The 22432-nt window shown below is 39.5% G+C and overlaps 1 protein-coding gene across 1 annotated transcript in view; it reads right to left on the bottom strand.

Moving 5' to 3' along the window:
- The window catches only part of LOC134221113 (receptor-type guanylate cyclase Gyc76C-like), a 273398-nt gene that overhangs the window by 204809 nt on the left and 46157 nt on the right, over window positions 1–22432 (bottom strand). Inside the window, exon 2 of the mRNA XM_062700306.1 lies at window positions 3165–3208. The gene's annotated coding sequence lies outside the window, so the exon portion shown is untranslated. The remainder of the gene's footprint in view (window positions 1–3164; window positions 3209–22432) is intronic.

Genomic DNA, 22432 nt, shown 5'->3' with positions numbered 1-22432 from the left:
CTGACAGCATGATAATCTCCACAATTCCTATCAGCATTCGAGAAGGATTTTCATCAGAATCCGGGAGGAGATCCCATCAGAATCCGAGAAGAATTCTCATTGGAATTCCTTAAAGAATTCTTTTCATTCCTTTCATTCACACTGGATTCCTTTGTGTTTTGTGTATCGTTGAGAGATACCCTTGAGAATCTGTGGGTGCTACTCTTTATAATGCAGGAAGGATTTGCTTCAAAATTTCTCGTTGATTTGCTTCGAAGTCGTTCGTAAATTTGTTTCGGGATCGTTTGGAGATTTGTGTTGACGGAGTCTCTCAACGGTTTGCCTCGGAATTCCTCGAAAATGTAATTTGCTTCGAAATCTTTCAACGATTTGCTTTAACATTCTTTCGGAATCACTAGAGAATTCTTTACGGAATTTCCGGGGGATTAATTCAAAGTCCGTCGACGATTTGCGTCGGAATTCCTTGACGATTTGCTTCTACATTCCTGGAACATTGCCCACGAAATCCCTGGAACACGCACGTTGAAATTCCTACAGGATTTCCAACGGAATCTCTGGAACTCCTGAAACATTCGCAACAGGATTCTAAGAATATTCACGTCGGAATTCCTGGAGGATTCCATTCGGGATACCCAGAAGATTCTCATTGGAATCCATGGAACATTCCCTTCGGACTACATGGAACATTCCTGTCGAAATGTTCTGGTTGGTTGTCATCCCTGGAGGTTTCCTTCGGCATTCTTGGAGGATTCTTGTCGAAATCTTCTCGTCGGAGTCTCTGAAACATTCCCGTCGGAATGTAATGTAGCAATATATTTTTTATTCATTTGAGATAGATGGAATATTTATGAAATAGGCAAAAACTTTTCACTGCCTATCGGTAGGAACTAGAGATGTCGCAAATTAATCGATTACTTCGATTAATCGATTAATCGTTGTGATAACCGATTAATTTTGAATCGATTACTACTCAACGATGAATCGATTCAATAATCGACAAGAATCGAGAGTAATCGATTAGTTACTAATCGATTAATTGGGATTTTACGACATCTCTAGTAGGAACCTGACGACAATCCGTCACATATTGTCCTTTGAGTGTGCGGGACAAAGCCGAGCACTACAACACTTAGACGCAACAGCCAAACGCTATCAGTCAGTGATGAACTTTATAATTATTTAAAAAAAACATACGCTATCAATTTGAGCCATTGTAGCAATCATCGGCTGGTAAACAAACATACTTCGATACTGTGGGCTACAACAGAAAGCACGTGCTTGAGAAAAAATTATATGGATGAGTGTTATTGATCCGTATTAATCACTTTACCACTAAGATGATTTAATAAGATGGTAAAATGTTAGAGATTTTTTTGAAAGAAGCTCAAAACAAAGAAAATAGTCGAGTCAAGTACGAGACACTGAAGACGACCTTACTGTTGAGATCGAAATACGTATCTGTCAAGATACAATTAAGTGGTGGAATTAAATGGGATTGTACAAACTCATCTTATGACAAGTGAAGACATTCCACTAAAAAGCTCAAAATAATTTTCTTAACAAAAAGAAAATAGCTGAAGGGGCTATAGCACTGTTCTTAACGCAATCTCACGGCTACCAAAAGTTATTGACGCCAATGAGAAATTATATATAGGGGAACGGTTCGGCACTTCATCCCATAGCTCCTATTTCCATCCCATCAAAAACAAAGCAATGAAAAGGAATTTGGTTTGTTTCTTATTTTGTGATTTTTTTCACCAGTGAGCACGCGTGTTAGCAAAAAGAAGCGACGAGATTGGTGCTGTATTTCTTTGTTTTGCGATGAGATGAATATATGTTCAGTGAGATGGAAAACGGAACAGTTTCCCTATGTAAATTGTACAGGCATTAAGATTTTTGTAATTCAACACTTGCATTATACAAACTCACAATTCTGAAATCGATTCTTGCGATATATTGGATCATGTTAATTTTGCCTTAATTTTAACCCAATATTCAAAATGGGAAATACGATTAGCGCATGGTTTCAAACTGCGTACAATTTTGGACGCCCAGCTGCTTTGGAGCGCTTCCTTCATGTCACTTCACTTCCTTCATTTCACGTTTTGCGCATTCACGCCAACAACCATCGCTTTCCTATAAACCGCAAAGTTCGAGGTGTGTCCGACTGACCATCAAATAGGCGAGCGCGCGGTTTTGTTTCTTATTTGTTCCGACGAGCGAGCAGCGGCGATCTCTGCTCTGTGGATTGTCTTGATGCTCGCTTTCAAAGTCAGGACAGCGCCCGTATCTACCGCGCTTGGCGATTGTAACACTCGCTAAAATTAGTTTCTTTTAGGATTTACGACGACTGTTTGCTTCTACTTAGCATTCAAATGTAAACTGAGTGAAATATACTGACTGTTTGGTTACTGGCGGCTATAAATAGCATTTTATTTATTCAACCAATGTCAGCTTGTGTGAGCTGATAAGAGCTATGTGCGCTAGAAAATGGGCGAATATGAATCGCGGAATGTTCTCCGATCCACGAAAGTAATCCGAATACCGACTAATCGGCCCATGCATGATAATCCATCATAAAGTGACCGGCTGGAATGATGATGCGTTTTGATGGATGTGAAACTCGAGCGCTTTCGCTGCTGTAATTGAAACGTTGCCATTACGCGACAGCGATATCAGTGTCAATAATCAAGAATATTTACGATTTCTTTGATGCAGATATCGGTTATCAGCTGGTTATATCGGGAGACGGTTTAATTATAACCAGGCTGCAAATAATTGCACACTTCAGAGGATTATCTTGCTGAGCCAGCATGGTACCACCAAGTTTATGGCTCGCCGTATGAATTATCAAGCTTAATTTATGGCCGTTTTCTTTTTATTTTTCCTTTTAAAGGTACAACAACCTCAATTACGCGCTTCATTGCAGATTAAAAAAAGATGCAAGGTTATCAGTCGTTTTTGTGAAATATAGCTCAGGAGCCAAATCAAATCAAAGTTAATCAAACGGTGAATGATGAATCAAATTCAGAGTCTAAAGATTTGTTTTCTTGAAAGAATATTTTCTAAAAGGTAAATATAGATTTGATTATCACTCCGGACAGGTCTCACACTTATATAAATATGTTTCACAGATTTTATATTTGCTAATTGATTGGACATACCTGTGTCGAATTATATTCATGTGAGTTGATTCCAATATATGCAACTGTGGAGAAAAACAAAGAGAAACATCATGAAGTATTAACTTGACGTCGAAGTTATGTATGTGTAATTTTGAATATTTCAGGTACAATATGTATGGCAAATAGGATCTACTGAAGAAAGTAAAACTCGTTTAATGATTTTGTGCGAAATAGGCCACCGATAACGATGTTTATTGTCTATCCAACTAACAATCGAGGTTGTATCAAAGTTTTATAGCGTACTTCAGAACCTAATCTCAACACCTCCCATGCAGACCTCCCAGTTCTTATATACCGCTGTACAACCATGTCACGGTCAGTTGGCCCAGTTTTATTGCAATCAATAAAGCCTGTTATGCGTTCCAGTTCAGAAGCAACAACTTTATAATACATATACTGTAAATCTCACATAAAACATGGTTCATAAAACCTTCTCCAGAATTGGTGGTTTTGAGAACCAAGATATAACCATGAAACGATTACTTTATGACGTCAATTCAACCTATAAGCTAATAAATGAACAGCTGTCAAAGCTCATGTTGATTATAGGTTTATTTTTTTTTGTATCGCAAAAACAATGTCTTTCTGCACGCAATGCATGGATACTATCCATTGGATAGTAATCAGGAACAAAAAAGATTAGGAATAACCATGAATTTTTTTTTCCTGTTGAAGTCATGAAAAATAATTAGTTTAAATGAAAGCGCTTCATTAATTCATATTATTTAGTGTTTTAAAATGTTAAATTAGTTGTCATATTCAATTACTACTGAAGCAAATAACACATTGATATTTTAGACACTTATCAGGGTGACAAATTATTGTAATATGAGTATTTTCTCAGAATGAGAGAAAAAGGAATTTCATAAAATGCGTAAAAGAGCGATTCCCAATAATCTTAGAGTTGAAATGCTTCAGAATTCTATGAAAAAATCCCAAGAACTTCTGCAGGAAGAATCGCGGATGGCGGATTTCTCAGAAATGAATTTTCCAGAATTCCGTGAGAAGAAAGATCCCACGAAGGGATTTAAAAAAATGGTACCAGGTGGATTTTCTGGTTTGTTCTTCTTCTTCGTCTTTAATTGCTCCCCATTTCAACTGGAACTGGCCTGCTTTTCAACTCCACAGTTATTAATTGAAAGCTTTTCTATGCCCGCCATTGCATGAGTATGTACATATTTTGTGTGGCAAGTGCAATACGATCCATAGAATTGAATTTGGTGAGCTTCTTCTTCTTATTGGCATTAAATCCCCACTGCGAAGTTTCTAAACCAATTACCATTTCTTTGCATTCATATTAGACTTGTGCACCGCCACCGTCAAAAACGAATCGGCACGCCGCCGCATGAAAAACTTCCATGTAGAATTCCAAAACTAATCTCCTAAGGAATCTTGGAGAAATGTTTTGGGAAATACCTGGATTAATTTCTGGAGGAATTCGCAATTAAATTTCCATAAGTATACCTAGAAAAACTTCCAGAGATATTTCCAGAAAAATACCGTTGCGATAGAAATTCTTCGTTAGATTCTAAAAGAGTTTAGTGGAAATTTGTGGAGAGTCCACGAAGTAATTTATGAAGAGTTCTTGGAAGAATTTCTAAAGGACCTCCATGGACAGTTGAAGAAAAAATTCCTTGAGGAAAAGCTGCTGAATATGCTATAAGGAATATCCGTTAAAAATCTAAATAATCCGCAGGTTAGTTACTGGATTAATTCACGGTAAAATTTCGTAACAGCTCCTATGGAATATCTGAGCTCCAGAGAAATTTTTAAACGGATTTCGGAGGATTTACTTCAAAAGCTTCTGGAAGAATTTCAGCAGGATTCTACGAAGGAATTATCTGAGGACCTTTGGATGAACTTCCTGAACAAAATATGAAGTAATTCCCGGAGAAACTTACGAAAAAAAATCTTAAAGAAACTTCTTGGAGAAATCTTGATTAAAATTGTGTAGGAATTCCTGGAGAAAAACCTTGACGAAATCCTGGAGGAACTTCTGGACGAAATCCTGGAAAAATTTCTGGATGAAATTTCCGATAAACTTTAGGACGAAATCCTGGAGAAACTTTCGGACGAAATCCTGGAGGATCCAGAGGAAATCTGGAAGAAATCCCGGAGGAACTTCTGGACGAAATCCTGGAGAGACAACCGGACGCAATCCTGGAGGAACTTCCCGATGAAATCCTGGAGGAACTACCGGACGAAATCCTGGAAAAACTTCCGGAAGAAATCCTAACGAAACTTCAGGACAAAATCCTGGAGGAACTTTCGAATGGAATTCTGCTGGAAATCATAGAGGAACTTCCGGACGACAAACCTGGAGGAACTTCCAGACGAAATCCTGAAAGAACTTCCGGACGAAATCCTGGCAGAACTTACGGACAAAATCCTGGAGGAACTGCCAGACGAAATCCTGGAGAAATTTCCGTAGGAATTCCAGGGTGAACTTCCGGAGGAATATCGGAGGAACTTTCGTACAAAATCCTTGAGAAACTTTCGGACGGAATTTATGGACGAAATTCTTCTAGACAAAATCCTGGAGGAACCTCCGGACGAAATCCTGAAGGAACCTCCAGACGAAATTCTTGATGAACTTCTGGACAAAAACCTGGAGAAATTTTCGGACTCCAGGAGGAACTATCGGACAAAATCTTGAAGGAACTTCCGTATAAAATCTTGGAGGAACTTTCGAACGAAATCTTGGAGGAATTTCCAGACGAAATCATGGAGGAACTTCCGGACGAAATCCTGGAGAAACTTCCGGACGATATACAGGAGAGACCTCCGGTCTTGGTGGAAATTCTAGACAAAATCATGGAGGAATTTCCGACGAAATCCTAGAGGTACTTCCGGACGAAATCTTGGAAGAACTTCCGGACAAAATCCTGGAGGGACTTCCGGACGAAATCCTGGAGGAACTTCCGAACAAAATCCTCGAGGAACTCACGAACGAAATCCTGGAGAAACTCCAGGACGAAATCTTGGAGGATCTTCCAGACGAATTCCTGCAGGAATTTCAAAATCAAATGCTGGAGGAATTTCCAAATGGAATCCTGAAGGAACCTTCGAACGAAAACTTTTAGGAACTCTCGATAGAAATCCTTGAGGAATTTCCGGATGACATCCTGGAGGAACTTACGAACGAAATCGTGCAGGAACTTCATAATCAAATGCTGGAGAAGTTTCCAAACAAAATCCTGAAGAAACTTTCTAACGAAATCTTTTAGGAACTTCCGGACGAAATCATGGAGGAAAATCCCGACGACATCCTTGAGGAACTTCCGGACGAAATCCTGGAGGAACTTCCGGACGAAATCCTGGAGGAACTTCTGGACGAAATCTTTGAGGAACTTCCGGGCGAAATCATGGAGGAACTTTCATACAAAATCCTGGAGGAACTTTCGGACGAAATCTTGGAAGAACTTCCGGACAAAATCCTGGAGGGACTTCCGGACGAAATCCTCGAGGAACTCACGAATGAAATCCTGGAGAAACTCCAGGACGAAATCTTGGAGGAACTTTCGGACGAAATCCTGCAGGAATTTCATAATCAAATGCTGGAGGAACTTCCAAATGGAATCCTGAAGGAACCTTCGAACGAAATCTTTTAGGAACTCTCGAAGGAAATCATGGAGGAAAATCCGGACGACATCCTTGAGGAACTTCCGGACGAAATCATGGAAGAACTTTCGGACGAAATCCTGAAGGAACTCCGGACGAAATCCTGGAGGAACTTTCGGATGACATGAGGAACTGCAGGAACATTATAATCAAATGCATGAGAAGTTTCCAAAAGAAATCCTCAAGAAACTTTCGAATGAAATCTTTGAGGAACTTCCGGACGAAATCATGGAGGAAAATCCGGACGACATCCTTGAGGAACTTCCGGACGAAATTCTGTAGGAACTTCCGGACGAAATCCTGGAGGGACTTCTGGATGAAATCCTGGAGGAACTTGCGGATGACATCCTGGAGGAACTTCCGGATGAAATCCTGGAGGAACTTCCGAACGAAATCCTAGAGGAACTTCCGGATGAAACCTTGGAAGAGCTTTCGGACGAAATCTTGGGAGGACTTCAAGACGAAATCTTGGAGGAACTTCCGGATGACATCCGGGAGGAACTTCTGAACGAAATCCTCGAGGAACTTACGAACGAAATCGTAGAGGGACTCCAGGACGAAATCCTGGAGGAGCTTCCGGACGAAGCCTGGAGGAACTTCTGGATGACATCCTGGGGGAACTTCCGAACGAAATCCTGGAGGAACTTCTGGATGGCATCCTGGAGGAACTTCCGGACAAAATACTGGAGGAACTTCTGGACGAAATCTTGAAGGAAATTCCGGACGAAATCCTGAAGGAACTTCCGGACGAAATCTTGGAAGAACCTCCGGACGAAATCCTGGAGGGACTTTCGAACGAAATCCTGGAGGAACTTCCGAATGACATCCGGAAGGAACTTCCGAACGAAATCCTCGAGGAACTAACGAACGAAATCGTGGAGGGACTCCAGGACGAAATCCAGGAGGAGCTTCCGGACGAAAGCCTGGACGAACCTCCGGACGAAATCCTCGAGGAACCTCTGGACGAAATCGTGGTGGAACTTTCAAACCAAATCCGGAAGGAACTTCATAATGAAATGCTGGAGAAATTTCCAAACGAAATCCTGGAAGTTTCCAAAAGAAATCCTGAAGAAACTTTCGAATGAAATCTTTTAGGAACTTCCGGACGAAATCATGGAGGAAAATCCGGACGACATCCTTAAGCAACTTCCGGACGAAATCCTGGAGGGACTTCTGGATGAAATCCTGGAGGAACTTGCGGATGACATCCTGGAGGAACTTTCGAACGAAATCAGGAAGGAACTTCTGCACGAAATCATGGAGGAAAATCCGGACGACATCCTTGAGGATCTTCCGAAATTCTCGAGGAACTTCCGAACGAAATCCTGGAGGGACCGCCGGACGAAATCCTGGAGGAACTTCCAGCCGAAATCCTGAAGGAACGTCCGAATGAAATCCCCGAGGAACTTACCAACGAAAGCCTGGAGGATCTTTCGGACGAAATCCTGAAGGAACTTCCAGACGAAATCCTGGAGGAACTTCCACATCCTGAAGGAACTTCATGATCAAATGCTGGAGGAATTTCCAATCGAAATCCTGGACTCGCGGACAAAATCTTTGAGGAACTTCCGGACGAAATCATGGAGGAACTTTTGTACAAAATCCTGGAGGAACTTTCGGACGAAATCTTGGAGATACTTCCGGGTGAAATCCTGAAGGAATTTTCGGACGATATCCTGGAGGAACTTCAGGACGAAATCCTGGAGGGACTTCCGGACGAAATCCTGGAGGAACTTCCGGATGACATCCTGGAGGAACTTCCAAACGAAATCCTAGAGGAACTTACGAACGAAATCCTGGAGGGACCCCCGGAAGAAATCCTGGAGGAACTTTCAGGCGAAATCCTGGAAAAACTTCCGAATAAAATCCTCGAGGAACTTACGAACGAAATCATGGAGAATCTTTCGGACAAAATTCTGAAGGAACTTCCAGATGAAATCCTGGAGGAACTTCATGATCAAATGCTGGAGGAATTTCCAAACGAAATCCTGGAGGAAATCTTTGAGGAACTTCCGGACGAAATCATGAAGCAACTCTCGTACAAAATCCTGGAGGAACTTTCGGACGAAATGTTGAAGGGATTTTTGGACGAAATCCTGGAGGAACTTCCGGACGTAATCCTGGAGGGACTTCCGGACGAAATCCTGGAAGAACTTCCGGATGACATCCTGAAGGAACTTCCGAACGAAATCCTCGAGAAACTTCCGGACGAAATCCTGGAGGATCTTTTAGACGAAGTCCTGGAGGAACTTCCGGACTAGATCCTGGAGGATCTTCCTGACAAAATTCTGGAGGAACTGCCGGACGAAATCCTGGAGTAACTTTCGGACGGAATCCTGGAAAAACTTCAGGAAAAAAAGGGATTCGTTGAGGTACTTCTGAAGAAATTCCGGAGAATATTTGACGATTTAAATTGGTCCACAGTTTGACGCTGCCACGCCAACGCCGCAGGCTGAAAATGATCTATCACGCCGCCCCCGTCAAAATTTCAATCGGCGCACAGGTCTAATTCGTATATCGAATCGAATTTCAAACCGAAAATTGGGTATACCGGCACCGGGAATCGAACCCAGCCACCCTCAGCACGGTCTTGCTTTGTATTCGCGCTCTTACCGCTAAGCTAAGGAGGGCCCCTCAAAGGAATTGGAGAAGCGTTTGAATTTTTTGGAGAATTTCTCCTTTTGAAACTCTGGGAAATTCCTCCATCAAGAATTTCTTCTACAGAAATTCTTCGGAATACTCATTCGAAGTTTTGCAAGGCGATTCCTTCCGCACGAATTTTGGGGAATCCCGCCTGAAAAATTCCCGAAACTCCTGAAAAAAGTGAAAGTACCTTAGGTAAATATTTTCATAGTATTCCTGAAGGAACATTAAGCAGCATTCAATATAAATTATGCTTATCGTCATTAGTAGTTCCTATTTAGGAAATGCGAATGTTTAAAAAAGGTATTGTTCCGATCCGAGCCACCACTGAGAGCAACTATCAAAATCTGAGCCAGATGAGCATTGTTTTCGTTAAAATGAAAGGGATTTTACAAAAAGTTTTGTTGAATAAACAATTTGTTTTACTTTCGCAAGTAGACATTGTAAGTAACAACTTTGCTGAATCGTCTGGAAAAGTCTCCGCTCATCTCTTCATATATGTAGGATCCCAACTTAACAGCACGTAGAGTGGCATCTTCAGGAGGAATCGACCAGGATGGAATTATTCTGGAACTTTTCCACTATCTCCGATAGCAAAGACTTTTCATCATAGTCATAGTTTTCATGCTCCGTAAAATCTTCGTGTTTCCCAGATTGCTTCACCTATCTGAACCCACTATAAATATTATTTCTCGAGTCGGACATATTTTTGATCAACAGGGCCTTCTTAAATTACTAACATCATTACCATGCTGGCAAATGTAGACAAGGGAGATGAATCAATACGTGATCCAATGCTACTGGACATACACAAGGATGAAGACGGATATATTCGACAGACAGGTGATGGTGGAGATTTTGAATTCCCGATTTTCTTGGTTTGCATACCATTTTGACCTTTGACCTTGTACAAGTTGACAGGAAGCTAAATCGGCAGGGAGGCAGGAAGGAAGCTAAATCGGAAGTTCGGCATGAAGATAAATCGTAGAGGAATCCAGAGATCATAACGGATGTCCTTATTCCTGCCAAGGTACCTGATATTAAGGTCTAGTACAAAAATATGAAGCGGGTAACTCTCATCCACATTACTGTACCGTTAAACCAAAATGCCCAAAAGAACATTCTTCAATTAGATTGTGACCTACCAGTACTTGGTGGAGTAGTTGAAACAGATGCGTCTTCTGGAGGATGTGCTTATCATTCCGAATGCTATCACATCTATCGGAATCATCCATAAGTCTTTTCTGCAATCCTTAGAACAACTGGAACTATCTCACAACCTCCAACGTATCCAAAAGGCGAGGTTCTTGGAACATGCAGCACAAGAAGGTATCTGAAACACGACATCTACTACATCTGGAGCAGACACTATTGTATGATTGATTCGACTAAAAATAATTTAGTTGTAAATCTCAAATTCATTCAGAATCATTGGCGCTTTTATTCACCCAAACCGGATCTGCCGATCAATACATTGCTCTAATGATGGCAATGCAATCCATCGAGGCGGAATTCCAAGAATGCGCTATATTTAGAGACATATCGGCCCCCATAAAAATCAGCAACACCTTTATCCTCGGAATGATCTCATTGCAACATGTCGAAAAGTATTTCTGGTTTTTATTTTTCTTTCGAAGTGCAAATTAATTCTAATTAAAGTGGAATGTGTACCAAATTGATTTGCTTTCAACAGTTTAACCTCGTTTTATCGCCATCGTACGAAACGCACCCTTCCTGTGCCTCCGGTGCCTGCCGATTGGAAGATTGGTAACCACTCTCTCGTGGCTTTCGACGTCACGTCGCCTCGTGCTCGTGGTCAGCGTGGCAGCCAGCAGTGCCTTACACCAGTAGCTCACCTTTCCGCTCTTTGGTAGCGTTCTTTTATTGGTATTCAGTGTTTTTGTTTTGCACATTTTGCGTACACACTCTGGTTCAACCACATATTTGCGCGCAAAAAAAAAGAGGCTGAACGTTTATAACAGTTAAATTGCTGTGAAATAACCTCCGGTGTGTGCGTACTTAATTTCTGGTTTTCCCTTTGTATGTTTTTTTAAAGCCCGGAATCTGTTTCGTTCGCGCTTCGTTCTATGGCGAGAAAATGATCAAACGCGAAAGCAGTCGAGATTGGTATGAAAGAACAGTGCGCTGATGTGGTTGGTTCAAAGGCAGACCAGACTAAGTCGAATTTCTGTCGATTACGATTTAAACAGAATTAAATTTTACTGCTGCCATAAATTTCAATAAGGTTAATTGGAATTTCTTTTCGGTATACATAGACCTATTTGTTACATTTCCCATGTGTAATAAAAGCGAAATGAAGACTAGAGGACATCAATAACATAGTTTCATCCGGTTCAACACCAACCATGCGATCTTCTGATCATGTAGGTTTAAACACACGAACCGATTTGATTTTCTTCTTCAAGAGCGCTCATTCGCCTTGTCCAAATTTCAAGGAAATGGCAATCATGCGTGGGTGTGCCTTACATCTTACCGATCGCTACTTTTTGCGATTATTTATGCAAAGAAATTTGATACAGCAACACTGACACAAATTGGAGTTTTGAACAGTTGATGGGACAGGCAAAAAGATTGGTGATCATTCTCGATGCGGAGAACAAGCAACAATGTCCCCATCAGGACTTGTTTGAAGAAAAAAAAACCCAATTAATCACAGCAAGAGTCGTTGAGGCCTTTCTCGTGCGTTAAGGAATGGGACAACACATCTAAAAAATGTCTAAAATAGAATTTTTCAATTTTAATTACACGTATTAGAATTTATTTATTTCTGCCTTTATGTGCCCCAAGAGAGGTCACAACAAAATGCTCAGCAAACAGATTTTATTCAGCTCTCACACGATTGTCCCGAAATCTTTACTAACTGGATTAAAACAAAATGTCTTACAGTTTATGATTGTCCGCTACACGGTTGAAAGAAATGCTAGAGAATACTCCAACTTTTCCGGTACTGTCATCTACAAAATTCTTCCCTTCCGCTACTCTCCAGCAATTATTATGTTGGAAGATATTATTAATAAAATTTATTAAATTATATTGAAATTCATAATCTCCATGACTCGATTCAGTCCACCAAAAAACATTCAAAGTAAACATTTAAAATAATGATCGATAAGAAAAATAAGATAAATCGTTAAAGCTACTAAAGCCAATCTAAGTCCAACCATATTCATATTCTAATCCAATATAAATCCAATTCAAATTGAACCCAAACCCATTTAAAACCCAATCCAAATCCAATGAAAATCCAAATCCAAATCCAATCCAAATCCAATCCAAATCCAATTCAAATCCAATCCAAATCCAATCCAAATCTAATCCAAATCCAAGCCAAATCCAATCAAAATCCAATCCAATAAAAATCCAATCCAAATCTAATCCAAATCCAATCAAAATCCAATCCAAATCCAATCCAAATCCAATCCAAATCCAATCCAAATCCAATCCAAATCCAATCCAAATCCAATCCAAATCCAATCCAAATTCAATCCAAATCCAATCCAAACCAATCCAAACCAACCAAACCAATCCAAACCAAACCAATCCAAACCAAACCAATCCAAACCAAACCAATCCAAACCAATCCAAACCAATCCAAACCAATCCAAACCAATCCAAATGCAATCCAAACCAATCCAAACCAAACCAAACCAATCCAAACCAATCCAAACCAACCAAACCAAACCAATCCAAACCAATCCAAACCAATCCAAACCAATCCAAACCAATCCAAACCAATCCAAATCCCATCAAAACCAATCCAAATCTAATCCAAACCAATCCAAACCAATCCAAACCAATCCAAACCAAACCAATCCAAACCAATCCAAATCTAATCCAAACCAAGCCAAACCAATCAAAACCAATCCAACAAAAACCAATCCAAATCTAATCCAAATCTAATCCAAACCAATCAAAACCAATCCAAACCAATCCAAACCAATCCACATCCAATCCAAACCAATCCAAACCAATCCAAACCAATCCAAACCAATCCAAACCAATCCAAACCAATCCAAACCAATCCAAACCAATCCAAACGCAATCCAAACCAATCCAAACCAATCCAAACCAAACCAATCCAAACCAATCCAAACCAACCAAACCAATCCAAACCAATCCAAACCAATCCAAACCAATCAAAATCAAATCCAAACCAATCCAAACCAATCCAAACCAAACCAATCCAAACCAATCCAAACCAATCCAAACCAATCCAAACCAATCCAAACCAATCCAACTTAATCCAAACCAATCCAAACCAATCCAAACCAATCCAAACCAATCCAAACCAATCCAAACCAATCCAAACCAATCCGAACCAATCCAAACCAATCCAAATCTAATCCAAACCAACCAAACCAATCAAAACCAATCAAAACCAATCCAAATCCAACCCCAACCCACTCCCAATCCAATCCACATCCCATCCAAACCCAATCCAAACCAATCCAAACCAATCCAAACCATTCCAAACCAATCCAAACCAATCCACATCCAATCCAAACCAATCCAAACCAATCCAAACCAATCCAAACCAATCCAAACCAAACCAATCCAAACCAATCCAAACCAATCCAAACCCATCCAAATCCCGTCCCAAACCCATCCCATTCCCATCCAAATCCCAATCCAAATCCAATCCAAACCAATCCAAACCAATCCAAACCAACAAACATAATCCAAACCAATCCTAATCCAATCCAAACTAATCCAAATCCAATCCAAACCAATCCAAACCAATCCTAACCAATCCAAACCAATCCAAACGCAATCCAAACCAATCCAAACCAATCCAAACCAATCCAATCCAATCCAAACCAATCCAAACGCAATCCAAACCAATCCAAACCAATCCAAACCAATCCAAACCAATCCAAACCAATCCAAACCAATCCAAACCAATCCAAACCAATCCAAACCAATCCAAACCAATCCAAACCAATCCAAACCAACCAATCCAAACCAATCCAAACCAATCCAAACCAATCCAAACCAATCCAAACCAATCCAAACCAATCCAAACCAATCCAAACCAATCCAAACCAATCCAAACCAATCCAAACCAATCCAAACCAAACCAACCAAACCAACCAAACCAATCCAAACCAATCCAAACCAATCCAAACCAATCCAAGTCCAATCCAAACCAATCCAAACCAATCCAAACCAATCCAAACCAATCCAAGTCCAATCCAAACCAATCCAATCCAAATCCAACCAAGTCCAATCCAAACCAATCCAAACCAATCCAAACCAACCAAACCAATCCAATCCAAACCAATCCAAACCAAACCAATCCAAACCAACGCAAACCAATCCAAACCAATCCAAACCAACCAAACCAATCCAAACCAATCCAAACCAATCCAAGTCCAATCCAAACCAATCCAAACCAATCCAAACCAACCAAACCAATCCAAACCAATCCAAACCAATCCAAACCAATCCAAACCAATCCAAACCAATCCAAACCAATCCAAACCAATCCAAACCAATCCAAACCAATCCAAACCAATCCAAACCAATCCAAACCAATCCAAACGCAATCCAAACCAATCCAAACCAATCCAAACCAATCCAAACCAAACCAAACCAATCCAAACCAATCCAAACCAATCCAAACCAATCCAAACCAATCCAAACCAATCCAAACCAATCCAAACCAATCCAAACCAATCCAAACCAATCCAAACCAATCCAAACCAACCAAACCAATCCGAACCAATCCAAACCCATCCAAACCAATCCAAACCAACCAAACCAATCCAAACCAATCCAAACCAATCCAAACCAACCAAACCAATCCAAACCAATCCAAACCAATCCAAACCAATCCAAACCAATCCAAACCAATCCAAACCAATCCAAACCAATCCAAACCAATCCAAACCAATCCAAACCAACCAAACCAATCCAAACCAACCAAACCAATCCAAACCAATCCAAACCAATCCAAACCAATCCAAACCAATCCAAACCAACCAAACCAACCAAACCAATCCAAACCAACCAAACCAATCCAAACCAATCCAAACCAATCCAAACCAATCCAAACCAATCCAAACCAATCCGAACCAATCCAAACCCATCCAAACCAATCCAAACCAATCCAAACCAATCCAAACCAATCCAAACCAATCCAAACGCAATCCAAATGCAATCCAAACCAACCAATCCAATCCAACCAATCCAAACCAATCCAAACCAACCAAACCAATCCAAACCAATCCAAACCAATCCAAACCAATCCAAACCAATCCAAACCAATCCAAACCAATCCAAACCAATCCAAACCAATCCAAACCAATCCAAACCAATCCAAACCAATCCAAACCAATCCAAACCAATCCAAACCAAATCCAAACCAACCAAACCAATCCAAACCAATCCAAACCAATCCAAATTTAATCCAAACCAATCCAAACCAATCCAAACCAACCAAACCAAACCAACCAAACCAAACCAATCCAAACCAATCCGAGTCCAATCCAAACCAATCCAAATCTAATCCAAACCAACCAAACCAATCCAAACCAATCCAAACCAACCCAAACCAATCCAAACCAATCCAAACCAACCAAACCAATCCAAACCAATCCAAACCAATCCAAACCAATCCAAACCAACCAAACCAACCAAACCAATTCAAACCAACCAAACCAATCCAAACCAAATCTAATCCAAACCAATCCAAACCAATCCAAACCAATCCAAACCAATCCAAACCAACCAAACCAATCCAAACCAAACCAAACCAAACCAATCCAAACCAATCCAAACCAATCCAAACCAATCCAAACCAAACCACATCCATATCCAATCCAAACCAATCCAAACCAATCCAATCCAAACCAATCCAAACCAATCCATCCCAAACCAATCCAAACCAATCCAAACCAATCCAAACCAATCCAAACCAACCAAACCAATCCAAACCGATCCAAACCAACCAAACCAATCCGAATCCAATCCAAACCCCATCCAAACCAATCCAAACCAATCCAAACCAATCCAAACCAAACCAATCCAAACCAATCCAAACCAATCCAAACCAACCCAAACCAATCCAAACCAACCAAACCAATCCAAACCAATCCAAACCAATCCAATCCAAACCAAACCAATCCAAACCAAACCAATCCAAACCAATCCAAACCAACCGAGTCCAATCCAAACCAATCCAAATCTAATCCAAACCAATCCAAACCAATCCAAACCAATCCAAACCAACCCAAACCAATCCAAACCAATCCAAACCAATCCAAACCAATCCAAACCAATCCAAACCAATCCAAACCAATCCAAACCAATCCAAACCAATCCAAACCAATTCAAACCAATCCAAACCCAATCCAAATCCAATCCAAATCCAATCCAAATCCAATCCAAATCCAATCCAAATCCAATCCAAATCCAATCCAAATCCAATCCAAATCCAAATCCAATCCAAATACAATCCAAATCCAATCCAAATCCAATCCAAATCCAAATCCAATCCAAATCCAATCCAAATCCACTATGGTTCCGGATACAGATTTATGCGCAAAGATGCATTTTACGCCAAAACTATATTTTTAAGAAAAAATAAATGTTGTTCTTCAAAGTTGTTTGGAATAGTAAGGCCATCATTATGGTGCTTTCAAAAAATAGGGTGGTCCATCACATTTTTTTTTTATTCTACGGAATAGACATGTTATGTTCTTTAAGGTTGTAGCGCACCATATTCCAATAAATTTAGCTAAAAAACCTTTTCTGTAGCTTTTTAGTTAGCTAATTTGAAGCAATTTCACCTACTTGGATTAGGGTGTCCTTAAAAACAGTATTTTTGATCTACTTTTTTGTTTTCAATTTTACGCAAAAAAAAACGCAATTTTTGATGTGTCCAATATGCTCAATATTTTTTGAAAAAAAATGTGAAAAATAACAACAACAAAGCAACAAAAAGTAATGTCAACAATTTTTAACATAGAACTATATTTCTCGGGTACTTTCAAAAGGACGTATGTGATTTTGTAAGCAAAGATTCAAACGTCGGTTTGTCCAATCTATTGATACTCCCACGCAAACCTACACCACCCTACCTGTCTGTGGTGATGGTTTGCGTGAGAGTGCTATCAGATTGGACAAATCGACGTTTGAATTTTTGCTTGGTTTAATATATTGATAAAAATCCTCACCCTGAAAATCACATCCTTGGATCGAAACGTTGGCAATGATAGCAAAGAAAATTGCTATTACCTGTGACTGAAAGCCAAACGTAAATCAAACTATACAAATGCTTCCCGATCATCACACTCTGCTGCTGCCCCTAACGAAGATTCTTTTTTTCAATCTTTCGTTTATATGGGAGGCTAAAACTGATGCTGATGTGGTGCTTCAAAGAAGTGTTTGAGATGGGATTCACCGTTCGACTCACGCGCTTTGCCTTTCTCGCACAACAAAGTTGTACCGAAAGGCTATCACTTCACTCCAAAATTGAACTTTTAATAGAAGTCTCGGAGACCCATGATGTTATATACTAATCGACTCAGCTCGTCGAGCTGAACAAATGTTTGTCTATGCGTATGCATGGGTATGTGCACACGAAAACCGATAAAAATTAGTCACTTTTCATATATTAATTCTTAACCTATTTTCTCGCAACAAAATGCATTCCGGCTCTTGCAAACGAATGTAAGCAATTATTTATTATGTGTATCACACAAAGCCGAAACCAAACGATTGAATCGAGAAAGGCATCGTCACCGCTAGGTGGATTAAACTAGGTTTTTTTTATTTGGGTTCACATACCTCGATCATAAGCTCGAAGCCCAACACGTGCGGGTTCATTGAAAGTACTTCACCCGATTGAGAAGTTTTGGGCCACCAGGCCAGGTTGCGTAAAACAACCAAGGTTTGGAAAAAGAGTTTACTTTGAAGAAACAGTGAATAAACTTATTAAAAAGAAGTTTTATCTACCATTGTCCAAAAGAAGTGCCTTCAAGTGGTGTCAAAAGCCTAGTTCGTGCATTTGGCCAATCCCTGAAAGAGTGAAGAAAATGCAAATCAAAGTATTTTTCTGATTCAAAATTTGGCTATGCAAAAACGTTGGGCAAAATAAATTGAGCGATAATCTTCCACTTCAGTTAAACCACGATTAGTGCAAATTTGGTATTCCGGAGAACAGCTGACTAGCAAATGACGAACACTATTAGCATCATTGCCTACAATTAGCGGATCGTCTGTTGAAGCGCCATATGCACCGGCCGCCTGGAAATATTTAGAGGATGTGATTCATCATACGATAAGTGAACCGAATAAACGATGTATTGTCTGTGGCGTGTTGCAAATAGAATATTTAAAATCCACACCAATCCACCTAGCGGTAATGGGGCCTTTCTCTTGTATTATAAAATAAAGTGAGAAAAACACATGAGGTCAAAAGAGCACTTTAGAGAGATAAAACCCATTATGAGCCAAATTATGAACTATGGTCAAAATCGCTTTGATTATATTAGTAATATTTACCCACCTAACCTAAAGAATGCAATATTACTGTGCGTACTATTTCACACATTCAATATTGACATGCATATAACTTGTTCCCACATAGGATCCATGCTAAGCAAATGCTCAATCTTCTATGCATGCCACTTGAATTTGAACGTTTTTATTGATGTCGAACGTATACACTTTTGACAGCATCATATTTCCAGCATAAGAAAGCGGAAAATAATGCCAGGTACTGGGAAACATTGTGCGCAACGAAATATATGAATATGGTTTCGGTCACAAAATGTAAAGTAGGTATGTACTGCATGCACATTTCGCAATGCAATATGTATCTTCTTCGGATGGTAGAGATTTATCAAATATACTCTATTACCAATATAGTCAACTCTGGTTGATTTCGAAAGACAACACAGTAACGCCGCGGTGTCACAAAAGGCAAGCAATGTAGTGAAAAGACATGTCGAGGGTTGTTCAAACGTATAATTTTATTTGCGGTATGACGTCTAAATGATGTGCTTGAAATCATTATATGATTCCATTTTGATATCCGAGTTTGAAAATAAAATTTAAAAAAATATGTAATTCAAATTGCTAAAAATTGTTAAATGATTGTAATTTATTTCATTATCACACCCCTTGACTAATGTTTTCAGACGCTAGTTGCTTTTTGTGACGCAAGATGGTGTGATGTCCGTTTCCTAATATATGGGGATTTTCGAAGTGGACTATATTGTTAATCTACTATCTTTGGATTTATTGCAGTAGGGGAAATCGGATTAAAATGCACCAATCAGCCAAACCGAGCCTCTGCCATTTCTTGATTCATAGGATGAGATAAGTTACAACATCGATGGCAGTTGGAGTCCATGTTTCATGTTTCAAAGTCATAAAAATAAAAATAATGATTACAACATCTAATATTTAATTCAAGAAAGTTAAAATAGTGTTCTTGTTCCTAGTGATAAAATTTAAGTTTGTGGGCTTCCTCAAGGCGGGCCCCATGGCCGTGCGCTTCCCAGTCAACACAAAATCGTATATCATGCAACATACAATGCTAAAGTGGAGGCGATATACGTACAAGTTGTATGTAGAAGTACCTATATCGTCTCTACTTTAGCATCTTTTATGACATCATATATGATCTTGTGTTGAATGGGTTATCAGCGTCAGTCATTTGGACGCATTTGCATGCTGTGGAGTGTCTCACAAGCTGAAAACATTTTCATCAACAATACTAACCAGAGACTGAATCCAAAAAAGGATTTTTCACTTTTCGTCACTGTATATATAATGTAATGTAATTACGTAACGCGAAAAAATGGCCATTTTCGACTTCCCTCCCCCATGGCTTTGGGACAGTTCGTCGAATGACATTTCGCCGAATAACGTTTAGTCGAATGACATTTATTCGAAAGGGCATTTGGTCGAATGGACATTTAGTCGAATGGACATTTAGTCGAATGGACATTAAGTCGAATGGAAGTTCAGACTGATGAATGTGAATTTTTGGGCAGAATTGGTAATTGGTCAATAGAATTTTTGATTAAATTAAATGGATGAACTGATTAGAAGAATTAGGTGAACGTGAGGAACTTCAATCAGCAGCGGAAGAAATGAATACGGAAGCTAATGATGATTTTTCACCTGGACAAACGGAAACTTCTGTTGACCCTGGTGGACTATAGAAAAATTGAAACCTACAGAAAGGCCACCCTCTTCTATTTTTGGCAAAAGCTCAAAACCAACAATACCAATGTTATTTTGTCAATACTTCATCGTAGTCGGCTTTGGAACATTTCATTGATTGACATTTAGTCGAATGATATTTGGTCAAATGACATTTCATCGAAAGGACGTTTAGTCGAAAGGACATTTGATCGATGGAAATGGTGTTCTTATTCTTATCATTGATATTCTTTCTGTCGCTCAATATTTATACAATAATTAGTTGAGTATAAAATTCACCACCGACTTTAATTCGTTAATTGTTGGCCAAGAATTTAATTTCGACCAAATGGTCATATAACCTAATGTCTATTCAATGTAATGTCTTTCCGACCATGTGTCATTTGAAGGAATATCATTCGACTAAATATCTTCGGATCAGGTGGTATCCCAACAAACAATTTAGGCTGAATAAGCTAGTTTTTTGACTGAAGAAGTTTATTTTTGACTGAATAAGAGTTTTACCAGCCTCGAATGTTTGTTGGGTAGAAATTCATCCCAGTCGGTTAGAGGGGTTCGCCAAAGTCAATATCCTGTCGGGAATATCAACCATTTCCTATTATTGAATCTTTTTATGGACCCATCATTCCTTGAACAATATTGGAGCAATAACTATGTGACATTTTGAAACACCGCAATAAATCATTTATGTTTTAATTATTTATGACTAAAGCTCCTCTCTTTCAAACATCCATTCGACGGAACGTCATTCGACTAAATGTACCAAAATCATTCATTCGAAATTCGTTTTCGATCAAATGTCTTTTCGACCAAATGTCCTACTCCTTCATTCTTCATCTGGTTTTCATTCTAAAATTCGATTTCGAGTCTTATTGTCTATTCGACGTAGGGTCCTTTCGACCAAGCGTCATACTTCTTTAGTGGACTTAAAATTCATTTCCGACTGAATGTTTCTTCGATCAAATGTCATTCGACGAAATGTCTTTCAACGAACTGGTATGGATTCCTCCACCCTATGTACTTTTTGTTTAATTCATCTAAAAAAAGTGTATGGATCGTCACACTTCATGCAAACTACCCTCCTCCCCCTCTAAGCGTTACGTAATTTATGGATGTTCCCTAACAGTTAGAGACTTTTGTCGCAAGCTGTCATAATGAAGAACTGATTTATGAGCTGTACCTCATAATAATTTCCCTTTCAATAGCTCCATGGGGGCCACTGGTTCTGATGACGCATTACAATTTGTTTTGCACAGCTGTGCGAGAAAAAAGATGGTCCCCGAACATAAAACCCCCCCCCAGAGACAATTTTTTTAAAAGAATTTTTTTTTTCCAGAAAAAAAATCAGAGAACACCCCATGACAGTGATTTCTGCAAACCCTGATGTTAACATATGTGTTTTGAAGAACACATTAGTAAGGATTGTACCAAGTTGTCTTACTTAATTTTCATAAAAAAAAAAAACACATGTTTCAGTGACTTTGAAGCAGACCAAAACGCGTTTGCCACATGTGCTTGACTGCGGGCCATACTTTGATAAAAGCGTGTACAATAAATAATTTTATTTTTTGGTAGAAGAATAGGAAAAGTACGAAGTTAAAAATAAGAAATGAAACGTGACAAGTAAGAAGCTATTGGTGATACAATGTGAGAAGAAGTTATTAGTGATGTAATGAGAATTCAGTCAGAAGTGAGAAGCCAGGCGCGAGCCTTGAGAAATAAAAAATGAGACGTGAGAAGTGAAAAGTGAGAAGCAAAAAGCTAAGTTCCTCATCCGGAAGGCC

This window comes from Armigeres subalbatus, chromosome 3 (genome assembly GCF_024139115.2).
Source record: "Armigeres subalbatus isolate Guangzhou_Male chromosome 3, GZ_Asu_2, whole genome shotgun sequence".
NCBI classification, from domain to species: Eukaryota; Metazoa; Arthropoda; class Insecta; order Diptera; family Culicidae; genus Armigeres; species Armigeres subalbatus.
The sequence above is the reverse complement of the archived record's forward strand: the minus strand, read 5'-3'. Positions and strand labels throughout refer to the sequence as shown.